Consider the following 23,855-nt stretch of genomic DNA (forward strand, 5'->3'; position numbering starts at 1 on the left):
GCGAGGAGCCCTAGCTAATATGGTATTTGCTTACACAGTTTTACACTTCGGTGCCATATCTCTAGCACAGAATTACACAGCTATCTGGCCATTTTAATGAGGGAAATGAACATTTTCTATATCAGTGACATATGCCTACGTAATTAAACAACTCGATTACTTTGCATTTAGGAAATTGTACCTTGTCTGTATTTTGTGAATTGTTCACATATATTTTTGGAACCATTGTGATACTGTGAGAGCTTTGAGAGATGTATTTTGTATAGCCTCATGATTTTTTAACTACAGTTGAGGTAGATGACACTACTGAAACGACCTGAGAGCATTTTTTTAGAGATTTTGATATTATTGAAGGAAGCTATGACAGTTTTTAGATTTGACTGATTTGTAATGACAACATTTTTAAGACAACGATGTGTATTATGACGTCGAGATATGGTTATGACCATTATGAAAAGTGAGTTTATATGTGAATGTGAATACCACAATGCTGCCGGAAATTTTCGGACACTGTTATTGATGAGATTTAGTTTCTACACGCTTCTGTAAATTTTCAGCCTGTGAAACTTTTTATTTGGATGAAACTGTCACTGTAGCTGAAACTGTTGTCATAAATATTTTCGTAAAGATTATAGGTGACCTTGACGTAATGCTCTGCTGCTCCCAGCTGCATGTGCTAGCTGCCTGGAAAAAACCATTGTTGTGTTGCCTTACAAATGCACAGCTGTAGAAAAGAAAGGCTGTTGACTTCGCTATTGATATTTCTTTGCCGAACGCACCACAAACACAACACACTATTACTTGGAAACATATGATTACTCTTTGGGTTTTTACTTTGCGCTACTTATGAAGTGATGAGAAATAATCTTATGTCTACCCATCTGATCATGACGAGTATCTGTCTGCAAGAGTTGCGAGAATTTTCACTGACTTATGAAATGCCACATGGCTATTGAATGATGTATTTGTGCTTTACTTTGTACATATTTGCTTAGTTTATTTGGTATCTACTATCTAGTTGGCTTGCAGCATTGGTTTTACAAAATAAAATTTAATATATATGCTAATGTACACACTTTCTGCCAACATGTCTATTAAATAATAATTCTATGATCCACATTCTCAGAGAAGGAACACTTGGAAAGGAAAGTACCATAAGAAAGAGAAGGGACTAGTAACAGGAACTGCATACATAATTTTCTTTTCAAGGACTTTGTAATCTTTTGGTAGAATAAGTTGTTGTGGTTCACCACTTTAGTGATAAGATGTGACATAGACATTAAGATGTGAACAGGCGATCTCCTTATGGAGATCCCTATAGAGGGATCAGTACGAAGCATATTACTGAAAAAAAATTATTAAATAGAAGTATAAAATGCTCACCACAACTGCTGCAGTACCAAATGTCACACTGAGAAGAGGCCCTGTCCTTACCTTGCTGTCTTTAATGTAATATCTTTTTATGTTTGTGCTTTGTCATGTTTAGGTATAAGTTATTGTATTTGCTTCTGCTATTTCTCAGGCAATGTCCTACCGAATTTCACTTTGTGTTTCTGTGCTAAGCCAGTTTTACAACTGATTTGTTTTGCTTGTTTGCTGCATATTGCCTTATATTAGTTGTCATGTAGCCTTTGCCTTGCTAATTTAGACATACTGCTGCTTGCTTTGACAATTTGCATTTTATGTCATTGTGGTTTGCGTTGAATGTTTCTTGCTGCTGCATTGCCACATTCTCAAGTTCATATATCTAAGCTCAGTAGATTTAAGTTAGTTTAAGAGGGGGTATGCTGTACAAGGAAATGAGTTGTGGTGATTTGGGAAGAAGTGCATTGAGGAGCAAAAAGGAAAAGGTTTGGGCAAAGAGAATTGTACCATGAGTAACAATTATTTTGTCAGGTAGGTTTCCTTGGAAACAAATGAAGAGGTAAGAAATATATGAAAGTATAAATACAGATAGACAGGACTTTTTTTGGAGCATATGTTGAACTAAGGGAGATCTCTGAGAATTAAATTGGCTGAAAGTTACAGAAGGATCAGTATGAAGGATGTTATTGAAAAAAATTATTAAACAAGGTATAAAGTGCTCACCACAAGTACTGTAGTACCAAATGTCACACTTAAAAGAGACTCTGTCCTTACCTTTTGTGTTATTCTGCTACATGTTTATGTGTACCCTTGTGTGTTTGTGTTCCTCCTGTCTCTGTGTGATATGTGATAAATCTGGTACTAAGCTGCGTTCACAGTGATGATGAATACTGTTATCCTCAAATCTAACCTGTTTTTTTACTTTTGAAAGATGTTCAGCTATTATTTGTTCTGTTCTGTTTTCTTTTAATGCTCATGTGTCAAGTTAATGTTTCTAAGGATATTCTAGTTTTTCATTTATTTACTTATGTCACAATTCCTGTAATATTCATGTATAAGCTTATTGTTGATCTTTTTCTAAAGCCTGTATTGCTAAAATGTTATCTGTATTATCATGTTCTTTACTGTAATGATGTTTTCTTTACATTTGTGAATGAATTTTAATGCTATAAAATTGAAATTATATAGACACCAGTTCTTCAAGTTAGGTAAATAGTAGGGATTCATTTTACTGCACACATTTGTTTGTTGGTCATACTATATGTATAAAATGTCAGAGGTTGTATAACTATGTTAGTGCTTGCAAGTATGTTGATAATTCAGCAAGGGACTGATTAACAGCATTACTTGTTCTAAGGATATTGCAAAAAAAAAAAAAATTACAGAGTGCACAAGTGGTGGTTCATGGACTTGCTACATTGTCATAAAGACTATTCAGTTGTGACTGAGCACCTGCACAGTTGCAACGGATGCCTGCTGGTCATCCCTACAAGGACTACAGTGGGTCTGCACCTTTGGCAGCCCATTACTACCATAATTTCTACAAGGACTATAGTGGGTTTGCACCATTGGTGGCCTGTTACTACTATAGTCTCTACAAGGAATACTGTGGGTCTGCCCTGTTGTTGGCCATTACCAATCTTCATGTCACGAGTCAGCACTGTGTTTTCGCTGGGACGACAACACTACTTCTTCAAGACTGCATGGATGTCCACTACTTACGAGTGCTTTTTCTTTTGCTGCTCAGACTTCGTGCATAAAACTGTCATAGACTACTCTTTTGATGAGTGATTAAGGTTGTCTTTAGGTAGTGTGAGGACAATTTTTTGCTTTATTGACCAACAGTAAATTATCTATTGTGTACATCTGTTCTATTTTATATTGTTAATATAAAAAATGTCTAACAAACTGGTCTTGGCCATTGCCCAAAGCACTTCGAAAATTTTTTGGAGAGGAGCACACGCGCTATGTAAGTAGCCTGCTCATGTGCTTGTATGTTGATAGCACTATGCAGTGCTTTCCATTAATATCACTTACAGCGCTGTGTGCCCTCTGTAGAAGACTCTGTGGGGGGTCAGACTTGCAGTTTAAAGTGAATAGGCAGCAGTGATGGTAGTTGGGACTGAATAGCCAGCAGTAATGGAAGTTGGAAGTTAAATAGTTAGCAGTGATGGGAGGTTAGAGGTCTGAAGAGTTTGCATGAGTGGACGGTCTGGATGTGTCCGTCATGGAGATTTAATTTTGCTGACGATTACATAATTTTTTAAACTGTATGTCAAGGACGGCTATATAAGTTTTGAAGTGGTTGCCTCATGATTACGGTAAAAACTGCTAAATACATTGTTTGCTCTGCAACAAAATCATTCCTTTGCTAACCACATGCCTATTAGTAGTTAGAATCTTTTATTTAGCTGGCTGTATTGGTGCTTGGTGCATTGCTGTAGTTCGTATAATGAAGATTTTCTGTGAGGTAAGTGACTTATGAAATGTTTGAGTTATTGTTAGGATTTCTTCTAATTCATAGCCATTCTTTTGGGTTAATTCTAAAGCAGATAGATCGCGTTATCCTTGAATATGGTGAGTAATTAATGAATAGGGGAAGTTTAAGTTGTATTTGTCATGGGAAATTCTGTAGTTCAGTGTTGAAATGATAAAAACGAGTAAAGAGAGAGCACTTAAATTCCACTCTGCGGTTTAAGTAATATCATAATAAGAAGTTTTAACCTTAATGATGTTCCCTGATGAGCCCTGATCTGCCAACTGGTCTCAGGTGGATCATTATAGATCAGATTATTCAGTGGGTGAGTATTATTCACCTTTCCTTGGTTCTGCTTCGTATAAAGCAAATTCCAGTAACTGCTGCCCCTATTCTCATCAAAATCTCTCCATCCTCATTAACTTTGTAACCTGGGTGATACTGATTATTGATTTTTCCCGCTGTTATGATTCAGATTCGGTGGGCGGCAGTCATTACAGCATACCCAGGTGATATTGGTAATGACGTCACGTGGGAAGCATGAAAGCCATTTGGCTGCATCTGGTTGTACTCATCCATGCACAGCTCATTTGGTGGCAGTCCGCTATGTAGCCATTACTGTTTTTATTAAGGATCTTTACGTTTTCTGGTATTAGATCTATGGAGTCTGGTAATGTCTTAAAATTTCTCAGCCATCATCCGATACCTGTACTAATTTCTCAAGAATGTCTAAATGCAATTTCACCTTCAGAATTCTTAACACTCGTTTATGAGATATTGGCTCGACCCAATAACTGGTTTTTACTTACGTATTTCTCAAAATATCTATGTAGACTACTCTGGCTAGCATGGAAAAGCTCGGAATGAATGCCTGTTTCGTAAGCCTTTCCTGATCTCATCTTGTGCATTACTTAGATATAAAGCCAATTTCGAATTTTTCGTATGACTGTCGGAGCTATGCATTGTCCATGGCCCATACGACACCGTCAAACTCTATGTATCCTGTTGTGAAGCGGTTCTTTTGTTGCTTAGCCCAGGACTGGGGGGCAAACCTTTGGAAACATTTATGAGTGCAACGGGATATGGTGTAAATTTATCTGGCTAAATACTTAGAATTGTCTATGATCATTTAGTTATCACATGTCGCTTGAAATTCATCAGAACAGTTGCAACTATCACATATTTCATTAACTGACGAAGGAGTGCTTTGGACTATTTATCTAACAGCAGAGAATTCCTGTTGCATTGTTGAAATTTGTATTGTAGCTTGATCTTGCCATTCCAGCAAATCTTAGTTTGAAGTAGATTTTTTTCTGTGCCAATTCTGACTTCATTCTTTCAGCAGACTTTTACCACTTGGACAACATGGCTGTGACAATTTCACTTAGAAACATGCTCCAATTCTGCATTTAGTTTGTCATTAATTTCACCATGCTTGTGTGGAAGCCATTGTGAAAAGTCATTAGCAGTGTGCTTGCACTGATCATAAAATTGTTTCTGTATTTAGCTCCCTCATTTTCCTTAAAAGTATCGACTTCATTTTATGACTTTACCACAGTTGCCGTTATTATTTTTGTTAGTTAGACCCTTCTTTAACTACAGAATATAATCTGCTGAAGTACTGTACTGCACTGCAAAATGCTAAAATTGGTCGACAATTAGGCTGAATAGTTGGATTATTTTTTTAAGCATTGGAATATTTTTGTAAATGGCTTGACTTTTTTCTGTTGTTTTGATAAGTGCTGAAGTTCGTTTGTTGTTCACCTCTAAGATTTTTTATGTTTTCTTCCACTGATCGAAGGCTTAGTAGTAATAGCATAATTGAGTCAGTTGGCTGATCACTTTTTTAAATGCTGGATTTATGTGAAGAGTCGCACATTCGAACATTTACTTCACATGAAGCTTCATCATGTTGAATAATTATATTATTTGAGGGATTCTCTATGTCAACATCAAATTCACATGAAGGATAATCAGTTAAAACATTTGCTTCGCTTTCCGAGCGGAGCTGTAGATCATGTTCTGAGCTGCATGAATTTTCAGTTTACACATTAGTAAATTTGCTTAGCTCAGCGTCAAGCTTCATGCTACTGTTTTCTTCCGTAACCATTTGTATGTTCTTTCCTCTCTAGACCATAACATAGAATTAAACACAAACGCTAAAAAGAACTATGAATAACCTCAGATACGAAAAAGTATCACCTCAGTAGTAGTGCATAACACTTGTGATTTTCAGTCAAGAATTACATATTGTCAATATGACAATGAGGTGTGACTTCACCATCGCATGGAGTATGTACTAGAATAGCCATCTTGAACCAGAAATAATTAATACGCAATTAAATACATCTTACAAATATTTAAAAAAATTTATTTGTAATGGGCGAAGATCTTTACACACTTTGAAGATAAACAGATTAAATCTCTTGACTTTACCTCAGTTAGTGATGCTTTTGATTTTGCAAGAACAATTCCTTTCTATTAGAATTTGATTTGTAATTGATAAAATTTATTATCATTCTTTCTTTTCATTCACTTTCTTTCCCGTGGCTTAGTTTAGCACTTCTTCTCAGAACATTTGTTCTCTTAACTTCGTGGCAGATTAAAACTATGTGCCGGCCAGTGACTCGAACTCGGGACTTTTGCCTTTCACTGGCAAGTGCTCTACCAGCGCTGATGGCACAGACAGAAGATCGATCTGAATTTGGTCGGTGTTTACCGATTGCTGTAGTCCAGCCCAGAACTGGTGAAACATTTCTGCCATGGCCAGTCCACTCTCAACAGTCGACGCGCACTCCTGTGATCGATTGACACGTGGTTGCAGCAAAGTAGGGGAGTCTGGCAGCAGCAGCTCCTTTCCGGAAGCTGATATCTATGTTACGTCTTTCAGGTGGCGGCCTCTGCCTCTCTCGTTACATTTAAATTGTTCATTTTGCACTTACAAATTTGAAGAACGCCACCGAGACTTGTGAGCGAAGAAGTTAGATGCAGGTGAACGAAGCACGGTTAATGGCTTAACAATGTGCCTGTTGCCATTCTCGTGTCTATCCTCCGCGTGTTTTTTTATATAGTTGGCAACGGTTTTCATTGAAATTTGCTAGATTATGTAACGTCGTTGGTTATAGCTAATAAGTAACAAGTATTAAGGCACTGTTTAGTAGAAAATTTCAAGCACAGAATGCTTCGTGGTTGACACTCGTTACGGTGTTTACAACACTAATTGCATTCTTGTTATTTCCACTCTTGAATACGGCCAATAAAATGCACTGAATCTTAAATGAAATGCTGTTTCGGGCAATTTTCATTTCTCATCATTCACGTAAAGAATGGTTAATTTCAAACCTTTGAGCTACTGGTCATCAGAACATAACTTCTTTAATGACGGCTTGCACTCTTTCCTCTGCATTCACTGCTTAAGAGGTTTTTCTTCCACTTTACGTTGCGTGGACGTTAATGTCACTTTTGTTTCCCTCACGATCCTCTCTATGTCCTCTCGCAACACATTACCATACTCGACCCTCGGCTCCTAACCTCCGAACTCAACAACTTTCTCGTTCACAGAATGGTAAGCACTAATTTTCCGTTTTATAAGACAGTAGCTATCTTTCATTTTCTTCTTCATATACATATAGTAGTGAACATTTTGTACAGAATGCTGAGCACACTTCTACTGCTGTAACTATCTCACTCATCACGAGCTACGTTTGTTAAATATACTACCGCTTCTTCCTACTCATCAGAAAAGACGATATTCCACGAGGTCAAGTTTAAAATACCTACTTATCATTCTTGTAACTAATGAAGATAGCGTCTCAAGTGTTATGTTCTCTTCTTACCTGAAATTTATTTCATTGCTTCTCGTCAGAATCAGTTCGAATTACATTCCGTGTCGCATGTCGACTGGATGTTGGTCTGTGTTAATTTATTTGGAGATATAGAATATAATTCTAGAAGTCACTTTCGAAAGTGCTTCATGCAGTGGGTTAATATCGTTTTCTAATTCGTATTAAAATCGGTCTACCGTCAACCATAGGAATACGTATATATTTTTGATGAAATATGTGTTATTGTAAGGACATACTAGGTCGTACCGAAAGATAGGCTTAGCTGCGAATGTAATGACTTACGGACAAAATCGATTAGTGTGAGTGAACACTGTCTTGGCGAATTAGTATCCGACAGGCTAAAAACATATTCTCCTTTACATCTGACATGGTCAACTAAAGTGCTTCAGATAACACATTTAATCTTCTCCGTTGTAAACTCGATTTTTTCACATTTATCTGTGAGGAATCTAAATTACCTTGCAAATTACTAATAATCGTCATTCATAAATCCTGAAACGTAAAAAGCGTAATTCCTTAGTTGCTAATTTTCTAGTCAATAATAATTCTAAAAAATGCAGCTTCAACAGAACGCAAGGTTTAGCAAGTGCACACCTGGTAGGAATAAATAAGTTAATCAACAAACCGTCACGTGGCTTGCGGAGTATGGATGTAGATGTAACCAACTCCACATTATTGTGGAAGAACGTAGTTGCTGTGGCTCTAGAACAATGGCTTAGCTGAGAAGGTGAGTAAAATATTTACATTATCAGTCAGACTAGTATCTATTAGAAACGTAGCTAATAGTAGCAAGTCTGAAATATCGGGCCCTTTAACTCACTTTTGCTGTTGTTGTGGTCTTCAGTCCAAAGACTGATTTGATGCGTACCTCCATGCTGCGCTATCCTGTGCAACCCTCTTTATTTCCGAATAACTACTGCAACCTACATCCTTCTGAATCTGTTTAATGAATTCGTCTCTTGGCCTCCCTCTACGATTTTTATCCCAGGCACTACCCCTCCCCCCCCCCCACCCAAGTACTAAACTGGTGAACCCTCTACGTCTCAGAATGTGTCCTATCAACCGACCCACTTCTTTCAGTCAACGCGTGTCACGAATTTCTTGTTTGCACAATTGCATTCAATGCCTCCTCATTACTTACGTTCTCTACCAAACCTATCTTCAGCGTTCTTCTGTGGCACTACGTTTCAGAATCATCAGTTCTCTTATCGTCGAAACTTTTTTCGTCAGTGTCTCGCTAATTCATTTAACACTGAGTTAATGTACACTCTAATGCTCCATGAGTGGATATTATACCTTCAGTCGCCTTACTTGAAACCTAAATTCCTTTTCCACTATATTCTCAGGTCCCTAATAACGTTTCTGTATTGGAAGCATCTAGGTTGTTTCCGACCCATACGACTTCCGAATGTGCACTCCAAGAAAAAAATAGACTCATCACGAAGAATTGTCGGGATGGGACGGAAATCAGTTGATGTGTTCTACACGTACACACAAACAAATGAGTACAATTTCAGGAAAAAAAGATTATTTATTCATCAGAAAGTTTTTCGCAATTTCAGTGGTCATCGTGTCTAAATTCGAAGCAGGACTCATCACTGAACACATTTCTACTCCCGTCAATGTGCTTCCAGGTCCAATACGTGTCTAAAGACGTCCTGAACAGCGGCGGGGTACCAACCCGACTGCCGCCCGCCGTACGGCACGACAATCGGTAGTGATGGTCCTCGGTAATATTTCTCTTTATAGCTGGACCCCTTAGGTTGTCGTCTGCGGACCTTACAACACAGCGGCACGTCGAGGATATTCTTCGTCGCGTTTTGTTGCCTTTCATGCCAAGCCATCCTGGGCTTATGTTTCGGGTCTACAGCTTGTCTTCATGCTTGCCAAATTCTACCTTGGTCAGCAAGATCGCCGGATCTCTCCCCAAATAAGAACGTTTTGAGCTTTATGGGAAGGGCCCTCCAACCAGCTACTAATGTTGACGATCTGATGCCACAACTGTACAGAATTTGAGACAATATTCCTCAGAAGGACACCCAGCAAAATTGTCAGTCAACGCCAAGCCGAATAAATGGTTGCATAAGGGCGAGGGGTCGACTAAACCGTTATTGACTTGCTCAGTTTATGAAGGGCTTTCTCTTAAACACATCATCCAATTTCATCTGAAATTGTAATCAATTTTTTGTCTGTGCATACACATCACATCCATCGATTTCCGTCCCATTCGGATGATTCCTTCGCAGTGATTTGTTTTCTTTGTCTTAGAATATATATTTAATATTATCAGTTGGAATTCTTTGAAAACCGTAGCTGATGTGAAATTTCATCAGCATACAGTTTGTATAACCAAACGATCTAAGTGATTTGCATATGAAACCAATCATCCAAGTCATCGCATGAAAATAATGAAGTATCTCACCGGCTGAAGGTCTCCTCACCTTAGTTGTTAGGATCACGTAATATACTACTCGGATAACATTATGCAAAATTAAATGATGACTGTGGTAATAATTTTGTGCGAAACAGGTAGTGGTTAGGCAATAACGAAGTTGAATGTGTACGTACGTCACCGTAGGTTCTTTATTTTTTATTCTCTGCACCTGCAAGTTGGAATAGCTTTCGTAGAACATACTTTGTTCTTTTCAGGCAAGTGTCGAAGTAGGTTGGCAGTAGGATAGAGAGGCTACCAATTAGGAATATTTGGAAGGGGATATCCAGTTCCGACCTTCACCTGAAAACCAACACACCTGAAAACCTTGGTCGGATAGGGCTCATTCGAACTACATCACGGAGACATGAGATTAAAGTGAAATATATTCTGTTGATTAGGGAAATAAAATAACCAGATGATGAGAACTACTGTAGTGCATGTTCACTTTGAACATGAGAATTCAGCACAGCCTACTGCCAGCACTTGTGACATTTATACTCCTATAGACATCCTGGCAGGGCATCAATGATTGCCTGGATATGCTGCTTCGGTACACATTGCCACAGGATTTGTAGGCGCTTCTATAATGTATCGTAAATGCTTGCAGGCGGACCAGATCGAACAAGTTACTGACCACCATATCTCAGACACGACCGATCGGCAGCGAACGTGCTGGCCAGGTAAGCAGTCTTGCACATTCCTCGCCACATGTGGCCTGGCACTGTCCTGTTAAAATATGGCATGTGCAGCTGCCTGCAGGAAGTACAGCGCATCGCACTCCGAAATCTCTCTGCGGTTGCCATTTATACTGCCTTCAATGTGCAGGAGGGGAGATCGCATGTTACAGCCGCCAACACCGCCACAAACCGTGAAACCTGACGATTGTCCGCTAAGCCGTTCAACAAAGCAGCTTGTTCCACTACGTTCACAAAGGTAGCGTCTATCAGCACTACTCCGCTGACTTTGCATTTTGCCACTCAGCACGCCAGTGACGGCGTTTAGGTACCTACTGCAGACTCACACGTTAGTGTTTTCTGGTCGTGAGAAACTGCCTGAGTGACATGCGTGTACCAGTCCAGCCCTCAGCACACGGCGCAAAACCGTGTATGCAGACTGTCCACATCAATTTCATTACTCCTAAGTCGCGTCAACACTGTGGACAAAACTGTTCTGTTGTTTTGGTCTTGCGGAAAAGATGACGCCATCCCGCACAATGGCCTCACTGTACTATCCAGTACCCCTTGTCGCTAACAAGGGAACCTCCCCATCGCACCCCCCTCAGATTTAGTTATAAGTTGGCACAGTGGATAGGCCTTGATAAACTGAACACAGATCAATTGAGAAAACAGGAAGAAGTTGCGTGGAACTGTGAAAAAATAAGCAAAATATGCAAACTGAGTAGTTCATGGGCCACATAGGCAACATCATGGACAATGCGAGCTCAGGAGCGCCGTGGTCTCGTGGTAGCGTGAGCAGTTGCAAAACGAAAGGTCCTTGGTTCAAGTATTCCCTCCAGTGAGAATTTTGCTTTCTTCATTTTTACATCGTTATTATCTGTCCGTTCGTTCATTGACGTCTCTGTTCACTGTAATAAGTTTAGTGTCTGTGTCTTGCGACCGCATCGCAAAACCGTGCGATTAGTAGACGAAAGGACGTGCCTCTCTAATGGGAACCGAAAACATTTGATCGCAAGGTCATAGGTCAACCGATTCCTCCACAGGAAAACACATCTGATATATTCTATACGACACTGGTAACGGCATGTGCGTCACATGACAGGAATATGTTGTCGACCCACCTAACTTGGACACTTGGCGAATGGTTAAAAGGTTCTTCTACCTTGTCCGATTTAGGTTTTCTCGTGGATGTGATAATCACTCCCAAAAAAGTGATGAAAACACAATAGTTTGTCACATAAACTGAAAATAAAAAAATTAAACTTTTCACTCGATGGAGGATTTGAACCAAGGACCTCTCGTTCCGCAGCTGCTTACATTACCACGAGACCACTGCGCTCCTGTGTTCTTAAAGTCCTTGATGTCGCCTATCTTCCCATGAACTACTCAGTTTGTATATTTTGCTTATTTTTTCACAGTTCCACACAACTTCTTCCTGTTTTCTCAATTAATCTGTGTTCAGTTTTTCAAGGCCTATCCACTGTGCCAACTTATAACTAAATCTGAGGGGGGGTGCGATGGGGAGGTTCCCTTGTAAGTACGACCCTCTTATATTCACTGATTCCGCACTCGTATTACTGCCATAGAAGCTTTCCCTGTACGAACCGCAATATCACAAAACGAGAAACTCATTTCCTCGAGTCCAGTAATTCCGCTCCGTTAGAACTCACGTGCTGATACTGCACCGTTAATGTCGACGAGATTTATCGGTACATGCTTGCACGTTGCCATTTCGTTTGACGACTCTATATCGACTAAGCGTGACGTAACATCAACTTGTACGGTCATACTGGAGAGGGCGCTGGTGGGCACGCCATCGCTCTCCAGTCTGAATCACTTCCTGTAATTCCGCTGTTCTACATGTCCTCCGATTTTGGACTGAACCATTATTTCTTGGTATTGCAATTTTCACAACCTGAAGAGAATTTTGGTTTATCTCTGGATCAATTTTCACAGTGAAAAATTAAAATTGCGAACGCGCGTGCGCGTGTGTGTGCGTTTTTGTGTTTGAGGACAAATGTGTGTGAAGAAATCCAATACAGTACCTTAGTGCTTTCTTAGCCGTTTCTCTAAATCACGTAAATTGTAATTTTGCGAATTCTTGAGGCCGTTTAAACTACAAATAGGATGTAACCGAATGGAATGTGAGAGTACACGTGAGATAATAGTACCAGAGAAATTTCAAATGTTTCTTTGGGACCCGTGAAAGAAAAACTTTTTCTCCGCAAACAAATGGTTCAAATGGCTCTAAGCAGTTCGGGCCTTTACATCTAAGGTTATCAGTCCCCTAGACTTAAAACTACTTAAACCTAAATAACCTAAGTATACCACACACATCCATGCCCGGGGCATTATTCGAACCTGCGGCCGTAGCAGCAGCGCGGTTCCGAACTGAAGCACCTAGAACCGCTTGGTCACAACGGCCGGCTCTCCGCAATCATCAGTCCGACTGACAGTCTTCAATTTCTCGGTAGTCCAAAACTTGTTTATTATTACCTTAATCCTGAAATGACACAGAAATCTCTCCAGGCGACTGTTCCTCGAGTTAAGTACGTTGACCATTTCTTTGCCGTAAATAAGTTGTTGGTGCAGCTAACTTGGTACTTACTGTACTATGCGATTTTCCTTCGTTATCGCCATCTTCGACGTCTGATATACAGTGTGCCGAGTGGAGCACTATTGGCTAAGTTGGCATTATCAATCTTAAGTCAAAGACTGGCTATACTTCCTGGTGCCTAGTGGTCTTCTCTCCCTGGCCGCGAAAGTGTTTTATCTGGCTACAATTGCAACACGGAAGAGGTCACTCTGTCACCAACGAGGAAGAGTCTTTACTTGATCGCTAGGCATAAGCCTTGGCACAAACCATGAATGTGGTTTGTTTATGGGGTCGGCCGCACGCCCTGAGCGTTCGCTGACCTGCAGTACTGTGGATTCGGGGAGGCGGTGCAGCCTGAACTTATGGAAGCGACTATGGTGTGTCTACTAAAGCACAGAGAGAATTCTGGTCACGATCCATGTATGCTTCTGCTGAAACAGGTACTGTGCTTTCTTGCAGCCATATCGAAATTTTAGAGTTACCACTCACGGACTGTGCGCCGATAGGGTGTATTTAAACTGTGTTCATGGATATGGTCGTACAAGGTGTTGCTAATACGGAACTGTTTGGGGGAAGCCTTTGATAGTTCATTGTATTTAGCTGGAATAGACTAACGGTCGAGGTACAAGCGCTTTGGATCCAACGGACTATGCGGCGAAGTTACATCTGTTTTTATGGTTCTATGTAAATTCGTATCCGATTCCGATCTGTAAAATGAGTAATTAAACTGCTTTTTAAGGTTTCTAAAATAAGATAGTGACTGTTAGTTAAAGTAATACCATTAGAGTGTGTTTTGTAAATTTTTCCTTGTACGCATAGTAAAAATTGGAAACATTTGTTAACGTGTCGTTTGTGTTTATGCGTTATTCCTTGTGGCACTAGATGATGTATAATTTTCCTGAATCAGAGCGTTAAAACGTTTTGCTGTTCTTATATGAACTCAGTTATTAAGACAGAACAATGTTCAAGTAAAATTGTGCTTTCCATCTGACTCAAGTATTAATGTGTGTTCAAATGTTAACCTGAACTCAGATAACTAATTCAACCCGTTTAACCTGTCCACCCAAGCAAGCAACCAACATTTTGTAGCAGAGCGAGCTCAGTTGTTTGAGTGAGGATGGATATTTTGTGTTGCATTAAGGTATTTCCCTGTTATTTTTCATAATACCCTGCAGTGTGAAGGATCCGGTTTATTTGAGGCTAGGAGAATTAATCAACGAACTACGGTGACGAAAGTTAAAGGTTAATGGCACTATCCGCGAGTTGAGCGAACATCTACGACAAAATAGTCATTTGCCGGTGGTGGGGCAAATGAGCGAGCCCAATGAAGAAGTTTGAGTCATGCCGCAACTACTGCTGAGTTTGAAGAGATGATAGACGTCTTACAGAGTGAGGATAGTTGGACGCCCAATCAAACACGGAGGTTGCCCGTTTCAGCCATTACCTATATTGTATCAATGACTTAGTTGTTATGGACAAGGATTGGGCACACCTTTTTGTAACATATAGTAATTCTGTTCAAGATTGGCTCCAGACCAGCAGGAAAGGAAAAGTAAGGGTCCTTGGTGGTGAGGTTAGGTTGACAGACCACAATGGTGAGGCCGGGCGATCAATCCTTGACCCTCCATTTGGAAACTGCGGACCCTATTACAGGGAATTTAAATGAATGTTCCCGTTTTTCATTGAATTCAGTTGATCACCTAGTTGATTTTTTGTATTTTATGGTGGAGTTTCAAAATAGAGTACTGCCCATGCAAATAGGTGATTTAGATGCCTTGAGATTGATTGCCGTTAAAGTAAACAATAATTTCCGTGACGAAATTTTCCAAGCCATACAAGGAAATAGGATGTGGAAACAGTTTAGGATTAGAAGTTGCGGGTGAGTTCCGCCCAGGGCTTTGCAAGAGATAATTTAACAGCCGTATGGACGTGAAACTGAAACTCATGAGTTGGTAGTAAACAAGATGAAGCGAGTTGAAAGAAGCATGATACCTTTATAGCTGACATATACCGAAGAGAAAGCAGTTATGTTGCTGTCCTTATATGATTTCAGGATTGGGTTACTTTTCAAGAAATTGTTCTTTCCATTTGAATCAAGTGTTAATAAATAAATAGCTCTTCGAATGTTAACCAGAGCTCACTCACTTGATTCCACCCTTTTATCCTGTACACACAAGCCAACATGCAACAACAGTAACAAAAAGTATATTGTAATGCAACAATTCTTCAGATTTATTAGTTTTTCTTATTATGTGTAGCACAGTCATATTCTTGTATAATCGTTTTTATCTATATTTTGAAGTATTTTGCAAATCATTTGATTTACAAACGTGTGTTTCAAACCCCTATTTTTAATTGCTGAAGTTGTTTAATACAACCAGAAAGTTTCTAAGAATATACGTTTGTAGCACAGCATTGTATGGTTGTGAAAGGTGGGCTGAGAAAAAACTGGGACGGAGAAGAATTGATGCATTTGAGATGTGGTGCTACAGGAGAATGCTGAAAATTAGCTGAGCAGATATTTTGGTTGCGAATGTATTACGATTTTGCCATCCATCTGCCATGAAGGTAAATTACGCATTCCTTGGATAAACACTAGGACGAACTGTAATATGTACATTGAGATGCTAGAGACATAGGTGATTAGAAAGTGTGAAGACCTAGGAGACGAAGTCTAATGTTTCAAAAAGATAATGCAACTTGCATATTTCTGCTACAATCAAAAAGTTGTTTGAAGATAAAGAGATCATTTTCTTGCTCCGGCCTACACGTAGCCCGGATTTTAAACCAGTAGAAAACCTTTGGGGAATACTTACAAGACGTGTTTATGGAATGCAAGACAATTTGAGGTAACATGCGAACTGAAAACAGTGATGCGAGAAGAATGGGCGACTGCAAGAACTAGAAACAAAATCAGTGCCGAAGACAATTTTGGAGATAAGTAGGAAGGATGGAGGTTGGACAAAGTACGATCAATGCAATAAATCGACAGGACAGGGAGTGCATTTATACGAATTTCATTCCAGGAATTGGAAACGCCTTATTTTGGTACTCGTGTTATGAAGACAATTATGTAATTCCGTCATGATAGTTTATGTCTTAAATGAGTCTATTATTTTCATAATAAATTATGATACATGTGAGCTTCTGACATTGTACTATTACTTTCCTGGAAACCATGCCTTTATGCTGATTTCCAATACTATATGTGAGACTCATGATACTCATTTCCTGTATTAATAACAAATGAGAATATCTGTATGTGCTAAGAATTTTCTAGTAAATTTCCTTCTGTACACAATATTGTTTATTTACTTGCAGTTTATACGTGAGGTCTCTGGGTTCTACGCCAACCACTGTCGTGGTTCCTCTATCGGAAGCTCTCCTGGAATCTTACTGCGACCTTCCGTTCAAAGCCTGGCTATCTGCCAGGGATCTTCAGCTCCGACGTGGAGCAACCAGCCAGTCATCCTCAAGCTTGCTGAGACTTTGCTTTTACAGCTCGGCCCTATAGATATTTTGACCCAACGTAGTGTTTGTGTAACAGGAGACGACATTTTGAACTAGGACTTTGACTCTAGTAATTGTGATTCAGTGCAGTTGCTGGCAGTCCACTGGCCTCACTTTCTGATTTCAAAGACGGAGGGAAAATTGTGAACTAATGCGAAATGATTGTTTATGTTGATTTTATTATACTTGGTTTTCATTGTCTACCTCGTCTTCAGTATCTCTACATCGAACCCGGCGTGGGCCGCTTCGATGTGTGGTTCTCATATTTCGCCCTTGATTACCCATAAAAACTGATGAAAAAATGAAAATTGCTGCACATAACAACCAGAAAATGTGCGTAATTCACTTTCACATACTTCAGAACATAAAATTAGGAACGAATGATAACATTCAAAAATGAAATAACAACTGACATGGACAGTAATAGACAAATCTAAATTTTTTTTCGTGATTTTTGCTGTATGTGTACATGGTGGTGTGTAACGCTTACAGCGCTATCTCTAGGGTATTTGCAAATATTTTCATATTTCTCACTGATTTATGTTTTCACCGGCATTTAATGCTCTACAATTTGATATATTAGCAAGCTAAGCGTCGCTAATTTAGGGTAATCTGCCAGCACTGCTAATTAAGGTTAAGCGTGCAGTGCCTTTTGTACTCAGAATCTCGGCATTCTATAACGCTGTGCTCTTTGCAAAAGCGAACAATTAACGTTTCATTAGCGTGTTTTCCATATCGTTCTTCTTCCAGTAAATCTTTTTAGGTCATGAAGTTGTTGGAATACGTCTTATTCCTTTGTGCACTGTCCACATATTAAAAAAATTTGAATTTTACACATTTCAATCTCAGTAACTAACTCGGTAGCAGCGTAGAAATTAGTCACTCATAAAGTTTACTGAATTACGTTTTTTCAGGCTTGTGTGCTACAACTATTGACAATACTGTTAACTTAAATAATACATTCACCAAAGAAAAATTACCAGACAGCCGTATGTTTTCAGAAGTTATTTTATTTACGCCACCAGTTACGGCATTTCATTAATACCATCTTCAGGCTCCTGTACATTCCATGTACAGAGAATCAGATACGTCGATGCATGCCTGGCCGGAGCCATGAGTACTTGGTTTCCGTGACTCTTTTGAGGAATGTGTACTTCGAACATTTGGCTTGTTGCTAAGTCTTCGAAGCACAGACTACACATATACTCGCGGAATCGATGTATTGATGGCTCCAGTATGCATGCATCTCCGTATCTGATTCCCTATACATGGAGTACATAGTGGCCTGAACATGCCATTAATGAGATGCCGGAACTGGTAGTGTAAACAGAATAACACCTTCTGAAAAAATATGGCTGTGATTTTCCTTTGGTAAATATCTGATCGGTCGCTGTCTCATATCAATGTTGGATCAATAGAAATTATGTAATACGTGGTACTTAACATAGTTATTGGTGTTATTATATTAAAATTTCAATATGAAAATGCTAATCCCGTACATTTATGACACCTCCCTAGTGTGTTGCCGACAACAGCTAATACGTGAAATATGGCACCACTGTCCATCCGACAGGCATTTTTTTCCTCTACGTAGAAACTTCGTCTTCTTTCAGTGTTAGAGACCGTCTCGATCTCCAGTGTTCACTACAAGACACCGAAATAGTTTTTACTCACTTTTAAACATTCAGATGCTCTCAGGAGAAAGTTTACCTTGTAAAGAAAAGCTGGAAATCCTCTTGGTTGTACAGATATTGAATCGGCAGAACTTTCGTCTACAAAAGATTTCAAAGACTTACAGATCATCCAAAATCTTCTTTCCTTGAAGCTTCAGTAGACATTATGAACTTTTGTACTTGTTTTGATAATAGCATACACGTCTTCTGTCATCTACTGTGCGAATATAATCAACAAACTACTGCAGAAAATGGCACATCCCACTTTTAATTCAGCATCAGTTTGGTCACATCGAGGTCGTATTGGACAATAACGAAGGGCATGGCCAAAAGTCACCTGAAAGATAAAACTGCATGAGAAGTAGATGGACAAACTGCGATATTCTGCAGACGAACATACAACAGAGGAATAGATACGAAGAGGCCGAAAATCACGGGAAGAGCTGTCTCATTAGATGACGTGCCTTGTACGAGAAAAAAAGCCGCGCTTAGTTGCGGTCTACGCTTGTGGTGTGCGTACGGTATCTGAACACTCTGTCGCAGAAAGACTTTGAATGATGGATGACAATCGATGCAAACGCATGGGGCAGAGCAATTAGGGGAGTACCCAAGAACTATGGTTTCTGTAGTCAACAATATCAATGATGGTTCTTAAGCAAAGCTGAAACTATGTTTCCATATGAGTAAATAACCAGTCGCACAGGACGACTATTTGTGTCTGACGAACGGTCGTCACGTCACATCCGATTGGGGCGATCGACGGTCTGCCCTGGATTAGACTGCCACTGGTTTGATAACTGAGGGCCAGGAAACCATTGTGTGTATGCACAGTGGTAGACGACCCACAACAATTCCTTCTCTAAAGTTCCAGCCATTCATTTTAATGTACCACGTACAAAAGCACAGAAGGTATGACGGCTCCCGACGGGGCTGTCCCATTACCTACTCACGTAGTGGTGACTAAAAGACGCTTTTTTCTGATGAGTAATAGATGATTCGCTCATTGACACTGATCAGCAAAGCATCACATCCATAGCAAAACTCTCAGTGTTCACTGGTACATTTTTCTTTTTTTGGTTCATAACTCTGGTTTGCTTCGGCCAGATACTAGTTTTTCTCCTGTTCAGTCTTTTCATCTTAGAGTAGCACTTACACCCTATGCGCTCAATTAATTGTTGGATATATTCCAATCTCTGTATTCCTCTACACTTTTTACTCTCTCTAGAGCAGTGCCTCCCAACAGTTCCCCTTGAGCGACATCATATAGAAAGAAATGCCTCCAACAGAGTTTAGTGTGTCACTCTATCGATATGAGACTAACATCCAAAAGAATCATATATTTTTACCGAATAGTTTCCCTGAAGTAGTTTGACAACAACTGCATAGCGAAAAAATATGCGAATTCAAAATCTGTAGCTTTTAGTATCTTACGAAAAACTCAAATCATTTTAGGAAGGAAAACTACTTTACCGAGTAATACACCCTTTGTTCTTTTACATAAAGAAATGTTTTTAGCTGCGCATCAGATGGCTCAACTTTCAGATTTATGCTTTCCTTGAATCAAATATAGATGAGTACACGATTCCTTGCGTGGCAGGGCGAAAACATCTGCCATAAATAATTGTGACAATGAGTTTCAACAGTGAGCCATTGCGTACTTCGACATACAAAAACAGTGCAGTCACCTTTTTTATACACGCCTAGATCAGGCGGTTCCAAAAGGCAGCTTGGGGAGCACAAGCGTTGTGATAAAATAGGGAGCGCAGACAGCGGTATGTAGGGCATAGTGTGCGCTTTCTTTCGACCCATGACCAGATGTTATCTCTGTTGTAGCCTTGATCGCAAGCGAAGCCATTCATCACACTACAATGATAGTGAATACTTTCTTTTTTAATTTTAATGTGAATATTGTTGCGAAATACGTCTCATAAACTCCTGTAAGCATTTCTCTCGCTCAGCTCACAAGCTTGTAATCACGATTACCTGTAATCACGATTATGTCCACGTCTGAAATCACACACCTGTGTCTGCAACGTTTATTTTGCAAGTAAAACGTCGCCTTGAGGCACATGCTGAATCCATTTCTATCCTTATTGTGAAGAAATTTTTAGATTGTAGCTGTGTACGTGTTGTATAGTGATCTTTTCAGGATTACTTTTCAGTGGCAACAGAACGACAGATAAAAAAGGAAACTTACACAACTAGTTATGTCTTATCGATTTAGCTGTTTAAATCCAGTAGTAAACTAAAGGCAGTGCTGTTAATTAGGAATACCTTACCTAACAGTTAGCGCTTGAATAGGAATAACTTCACTGACCTCTTTCTCTTTCTTGTCCCATTCCTAAATACATTGAGAGGGTAGTGACATCGGAGGCGCTCACTTCGTGTCTGTCGACTTGGTTGACGAGTTAACAACTGAATAACGAAAGAACAACACTGAGCGATCCGTTAACTCGATGGTTAAATAATGAATTGCCGCAGCAATACAGGCATGGAGCCCGTAGCAGCTAGTTGTCATCCCCTACTACGCGCGAAGTTCCGATAATGACTCTCGTTAACACGTTCGCTGTGGCCCCCTCACGTACCGTCATGCTTTAATGCTCGTTTCTCATACTTTTTGGATTATCAGCCTATCTTAATGTAATCAGTCAGTGAGGTAGTGAAATTGATTTTTAAGCAGTTTAGTTACGTGACTGAACCGTAATCTAACTCTTCATGTGTTAACCCTTCAGAAAATTTTGTTTTGCCTTTCACGGGGTAATTACCCCCAGGTTGGGAACCAATACTCTAGAGCCATGTAATTTACTCCCTGATATATCGACCTATTCTTTTTCATGTCACCGTTTTCCACATATTTCTATTCTCCTCATTTTTGCTCCTTTGTTACCGTAACAACGCACGTAATTCTCAGCATGCTTCCATCACACGATATCACAGACACATCTATTCCATTCTCCCCCGACTCCTCCACAGTCATTGATTCATACCAGTAAAATGCTATGCTCCAGACGTACATTCTCAGAAATTTCTTTCACAAATTTACGTTTAATGCAAGTAGACCTCTTTCAGCCAACAATACCCTCTATGTCGGCTTTAATCTGGTTTTCATCTCCTCGTTGTTTCGTCCGTCACGTATTTTGCACCACAGGTAGCAGAGCTATTTCATCTCGTCTACTTATTAGTCCTCAGATTTGATGCTAACTTTATCAATAATCTCTATCACTCGTTTTAGTCAGAGAACTCGTTCTTGGCCTTCCATACTTATTGTTCGGTACACATGCAGTATATTCTTCTTCTTTCCCTCTTACGCCCACTTTTGAAGAATTTAGAATACATTGACCACTTTACACTGGCGAACACTTTCGCTGGGTCATCAGACCCATGAAGATGCTTCGTCTTTTATCAAGTCTATGTTCCATTATCACGTACAAAGTCAGAACAATCTCTCTGAAGCTTTTACGTTTCCTAGAGACAAACTAATATTGACCTAGGAGAACCTCAATTTTCTTTTCCACTTTTCTGTATATTATTCTTGCCAATAGCTTCGATGCATGAGCTTTTAAGCTGATTGTTTGGTGATTCTTGCATATATGTACCATTTCAATCTTCGAAATTACGTCAATGATGTTTCACCAAAAGTCTGATAAGTCTACAGTCTCACAGAATGCGCACATCAACTTGAAGAGTCGTTTGGTTGCCATTTCCTCCAACGATCGTAGAACTTCGAAAGGAATGTTATCTTTGCCTTCTGCCTTATTTGACTGCAACGGTAATACTTGATCGCCTATGCCATATCGCCCCCGCATAGGGGTTTAAAGTATATCTAGAATGTATTCTTTCCAACTATCCGCTCTCTTCTCTGTGTAAACATCGGATTTACTCCTGCAGTCATAATTCTGACAGCCTTGCTTTTAATTTCACCAAAAGTTGTTCATAGTTTTGTGTATGTTGAATCGACAACCATTTCTTTTTCGATTCCTTCACATTTTTCCTGCAGCCCTATCGCCTTGGCTTCCTGAATTTTCCGTTTATTTCATCCGTAAGTGATTAGTACCACTTTATTGCATTATTTTCGCGAACATAGACCGAACAGCAAACAATGCACAAAATGCACAGGAGCAGCTGCCGTAAGCTAAAAGGCATAATACAGTGACAGCATTTAAAACCAAACAAGAAAGAACTGGGATCTCTTACAAATATATATCTGCTGAAATTTGTAACAAACTCTGAATACCAAGATATTGTTTAGCACTTACGCAGAATACTTTACCAAAGACGATGAAAAAAAAAAAAAACAAAAAAAAAAGACTCGTACGACGATTTTCACCCGCCTGAAGTGTTGACTTGTTGCTTGACCAACAACAGCGTGGTATACAATTTTCTATATACCGGGTGATCAAAAAGTCCGTATAAATTTGAAAACTGAATAAATCACGGAATACTGTAGATAGAGAGGTACAAATCGACACACATGCTTGGAAGGACATGGGGTTTTATTAGGACCAAAAAAATACAAAAGTTCAAAAAATGTCCTACAGATGGCACTTCATCTGATCAGTACCACGGAATAATGTAGATAGAGAGGTACAAATCGACACACATGCTTGGAAGGACATGGGGTTTTATTAGGACCAAAAAAATACAAAAGTTCAAAAAATGTCCTACAGATGGCACTTCATCTGACCAGTACAGCAATAATTAGCATAACAATGTAAGACAAAGCAAAGATGATGTTCTTTACAGGAAATGCTCAGTATGTCCACCACCATTCCTCAACGATAGCTGTAGTCGAGGAATAATGTTGTGAACAGCAACTTAAAGCATGTCCGGAGTTATGGTGAGGCATTAGCGTCGGATGTTGTCTTTCAGCATCCCTAGAGATGTCGGTCGATCACGATACACTTGCGACTTCAGGTAACCCCAAAGTCAATAATCGCACGGACTGAGTTCTGGGGACCTGGGAGGCCAAGCATGACGAAAGTGGCGGCTGAGCACACGATCATCACCAAACGACGCGCGCTAGAGATCTTTCACGCGTCTAGCAATATGGGTTGGTTGTAATAAAACTCCATGTCATTCCAAGCATGTGTGTCAATTTTTACCTCTCTATCTACATTATTCCGTGGTTTATTAAGTTTTGATATTTATACTGACTTTTTGATCACCCGTTATATCTGTGAGCATTTCCGCCTAATGTTTCTTCTGATGTTGTATGAAAGCAAGCAGCGGGCACATTTCTGCATCCATTCTTGTAATGAATGGTTATCACAGCTTCAGCT

This window comes from Schistocerca nitens, chromosome 1, assembly GCF_023898315.1.
Source record: "Schistocerca nitens isolate TAMUIC-IGC-003100 chromosome 1, iqSchNite1.1, whole genome shotgun sequence".
NCBI lineage: Eukaryota > Metazoa > Arthropoda > Insecta > Orthoptera > Acrididae > Schistocerca > Schistocerca nitens.